Source organism: Limulus polyphemus, unplaced genomic scaffold (genome assembly GCF_000517525.1).
Source record: "Limulus polyphemus unplaced genomic scaffold, Limulus_polyphemus-2.1.2 Scaffold21, whole genome shotgun sequence".
In the NCBI taxonomy this organism is placed as follows: Eukaryota; Metazoa; Arthropoda; class Merostomata; order Xiphosura; family Limulidae; genus Limulus; species Limulus polyphemus.
This window is the reverse complement of record NW_013665631.1, coordinates 920,383-925,116: the sequence shown is the minus strand read 5'-3', so window position 1 is coordinate 925,116 and position 4,734 is coordinate 920,383.

The following is a 4,734-nucleotide window of genomic DNA, read 5'->3' as shown; positions in this document are numbered from 1 at the left end:
TTTCTACAAATACTTCCATATATAAGAAACAGCTAAAATGAATTTAGTAGATATACAATAATTGGGAGAATAATATTTTTTTAACTTTAATTTTACACTTTCAAAATATAGGTAACACCAAAACTGGAAATCTCTAACAAACATTAAGTCATAGGTATTTTAATAAAACAACAGTATAATAGCTTACAATCTTACTTATGGATAAATGAACACAAATGATATAATGAAAAAAGTATAAATTGTTAAACAAGTGCTTGTCAAGGGCCAAAACCTATATTTGAACATTAATTTGGTTACCTGTCCCTCACATCTAAATGATAAAAATGAAAAATAAACTAAACAGTTGTATAGCATATTCTTCTAACATCAAATCTAAACATATAAAAGGACAGTAAGAAAAATAAAACAAACATGTTCACTTTTATATATTTAGTTGAAATGCATGTGTCACACAAACACTAACATCAGTTTTTCAACCCGAAACTACAAACATATGTTGAAACATACACACCATACTTATATGACTAAATTAATGAAAAGTAAAGCTACGAGAGGAAAAATATTCTTTCTGAAAGGCTAGACATCATTATATGGATTTATTCTATTAGTATGTAATTATCCTTCTGCAAACATACATGATACAAGCAAACAACTAGATCTCGTGCACCTTTTACAATGTACTCTATTCACTATGTGGACAGAGAAACAAGATACAAGTCCTTCAAGCTCAGAGCAAAAACACAACAACAAAAAAAATGTTCAGTAAGGCACTCTCTTACAAGGTGCCAAACACTTTACATGTAGTTCATCAAATGTACGCAGCTACATCATCATCAAAATTTAACAATCTATACTTGAAAGACTGAGAATTTTTTTTCTAGAAAATACAAAAAAAAATGTACTCTTTCATCCCAGAAAAAATTAAGAAGGAGGCTTTATGTTAAGCCTGGCACCTTCCTTTGAGCTTACTGGGTGAAAAAAAATGTTGCAAATGGCAGTGATAGCTCCGACTAGTTAGCATCATTTATAATCCCATTTCAACTGTTTTTCTATGTTAATTTTATATGCTGAAAAACAACAACACTAAACACTACTATGAAGTATACATACCAAACTATACTACCAAACAAGTAACTACTAGCCAGAAAAGTTGTGAATTTTAATTCATTAATTAGAAATATCAAAATAATTTATTTTATAATCTTACCACCCTTATTATGTGTGTAAATAATTCACACTGAACATACCAAATTTTAAATTTTTTACTCATTCTTATGTCATACTATCATATAGTTTTAGCATTATCAATAATACTTTTCAGAAAATGGTTTTATAAACCTTAATATCCAGTTTCTATAAACATACTACAACCAAAACATCTACACAAGTATCATAAACCTAAGAAAAACTTGTCATTCCTGTACAATTTCAATATTTCTAACAGTAATGTGTGTTTATAAATACATGTTTATATTTGATTAAGTGATAAGATATAACATAAACTTTTTCACTTTCAATCTAGGTCGCAAGTGTTTAACCATCAACAAAACAGTCTACAGTATCACAGAGTACACATAAAATCCTAGCATATTTATTTTGGGATCTTCAGAAACCCTCATCATCTACATGTACATATAATTAGACACTGTGTTGTGATAATGTAAACAACTAGCGAGATACATGTAACAGAATTAGAGAAAATTTGTGTGTTGTTTTGAGTTTTGAAATATGGTCACACTAATTATTTAACATCTTTTCAGAGTTAAAATAATCTATTTCCATTTCTGGACTGCAACTGAAATTTATTCATATACTAAATAAAATGTAGATATGATTTTTATTATTTAAAATTATATTTATAATTTACCCATTTTTCTCTCATTGCAATTATTAATTATCAATTTATATATTAATTTCTCATAAAACATGGTTCATTGACAAATGTGAAATAAACAGTGTATTATAAGCTCATTGTGGTTGCTTTTAACTTAAAAAGAAAAAAATTTAACATGTTCATTGCCATGTGACCCACTGGTGGGTCACGGACAATTATGTTTCAAAGCCAAATTTCTCTTATGGCATACGAGTTTGGGGCATTGTGACTACTCCTTGGTACCGCTTGAGAGTTTAATTTATTTTTATACTTAATCTATTATGCAGCAGCAAACGTGTTAAGACTAATAACTACTAATAAAAAAGTAGCAATTTACACAGTTCAATAAAAGCCAATTTTTGCTATCTCTCTGCACAATGAATTTGATGTTTTAAGCACAGAAGAAATATGCTGGATGAAAACAAAACAAAAACAAGCTTCAAACTCTTGTATATTTCTTTGTTTTGTTCTTCAACATATTATAAAAAAAAAGGTCAACTGATGAACTTCAAAAATTCTGAAAAACCTTGCACATGCCCACGTACTATAAGAGTGGTCCTCAAGCACATGCTGCTGATTTGATAACCAATCAGTAGGATTTTCCTTTCATTCTCCAAAGTAAGATAAACATTTTTTTTTTTAAATAAATACTGATCAGTGTATGATTAAGAGTTAAGCTACACATGAAACATTTGCCCTCACTAAATATCCAGTGTAATATTGTTATCTTTCTAGTAACATAGCAAATAAATAAGCATGGCTGCCTAATGATTTATACATTTTCTTCAGGTCTTATAAATTTAAAATAAAAAGAGTAATACTGAAGTAAATACAGTTGTCTTCCTGTTGAACTTTTCATATGTTTCTTGTTATGTTTTGACTAAACCTAAAAATCTCTTCTGCTATAATGAACACAGCACAGAGTTGTGTGTTATCTGAAACATAAGCAACAGTCAAAGCTCAAAAGAAAGTTTAACATTTATGTTAAAACTAAAACATATCTAAGTCATATAAAGCCATCTAAAATGAAATGAAAACAAATATCCATGAAAATTACATGTCCCTTTATCAGGACAGACCACACATAAAATTCAAACTTGTTACATTCACACAGATATTAAAACTGATACTACTGCCAAGCATACAGAAAAAATAATACTGTATTATGCAATGTTTCTAATCTAAACAAAGAGAAACTATGTGAATTTATCAAGCATACCCAGATATGAATGTTGTATACTTCTCATATGCATACACAGATACAGATGCTGTATTGCTTCTGCTTAGCATACCCAGATATAAATATTATACCATGTTGTTACACAAAACCAATATGAATGTATTCTTCAGTGACAGAGACAAAGATACACATACGGGATTGTGCTAAACATAAACAAAACATGAATACACATGTACAAAGATGCTGCTAAGAATACTCTTAAGTATATAAACAGTGAATGATACTGACAAGGGTGAAAACATTCATGTAACTCTTTCAGTTTAACAATGGTGCCACTCAGGTACCACAAAAATGTATGCATTTTTATCTAACCAGGTACTGTATTTGTGCTATTGTAATCATTAAAAACCTTGATATACCTGCAATTATACAATGTACACAACATCTAACTTCAAAATCTGGTGAGGTATGAAATAAAGTATAAAAACTGAAACCAGAATATGCCACAGAATCATTTGTTCATTACACTCTTGAAAATGAGTATGGTCAAGAACCATGAAATGAAAATTGTACAAATTTTTAGTATATATAAATTACACGTACACACTCATTAGTGTGAACAGCAACTGCACTTTTTACCTAAAATTATGTACTCCATAAATAGTAAAAGTTATATATTACATATGTAATTATAACAAACAAACAAATAAACTATGTCTTCTATAAACCAAGTATGGCTTGAAATGACGTATGTGCTACAAAACTGTTTATGGTATTTGGTCACTGAAACAGTAAAAAGTTAACATTTTCTTATACTGAAAATATATTTCCGATAGATACTTACCCCTTCTCACACAAAGCTATCTGGATCTCCTTTCTCCCAGAAGCATTGTTAAAAATTTTAATGTTCAGCACAACAGTCTATATACCCCAGAGATTTTTCACAACTTTTGACCATTTATACAGCATACGACCACCCTCCACCAATCGTATTGGGCCACCTACATTGGTGAAGCTAGCTCCTTCTGATGTTCCCGCTCAATCCTCACTTTCAAGAATTGTCAGGAGTCAAGTACCTATCAGAAATACATTTTCAGTATAGGAAAATGTTAATTTCCAATACAGTCTTACCTCCTAGTATCCTACACTAAAAAGGTGGAGGGGCCATGTAGGCACGTAACAGTGAAACCAAGTGGAAAGCAACCACCTAGAAATAACTGGTGCACTCAGAAACAACACCAAAGCATACACATGCAGAGCACCACACTATTTCTGGAATAGGTATGCTCTTCACCCCTTAAGAAAGAATGAACCTTACATGGGCAGAAAAAAAAAAGGATGTGCACAAATTTAATTCGTTCTGAGAGGTGCCATCCACACTAAAAAAACAGTGCAAATTTGAATCGTCTTCCATCGTACAAACCAGGCAGGAAAACAGTCAGCTCCCATAAGTGAAGATCTGCTTTATGAAATGAAAACCAGAAGTAAACTTGATACCTACATGACGAGAAATCACAAATCAAGGTACAGTTCACCAAAATATAACGATGGAGAAAAACTAGCCATGGTTAGGTATCCGCCCAACCAGACAGACAAGGTTCCACAAACCATCCTTGGCATTAGGAGGTTGAGAATAACCCAGATAAAAACAAAATTGAAGTAACATAAACATTGTGGCTAG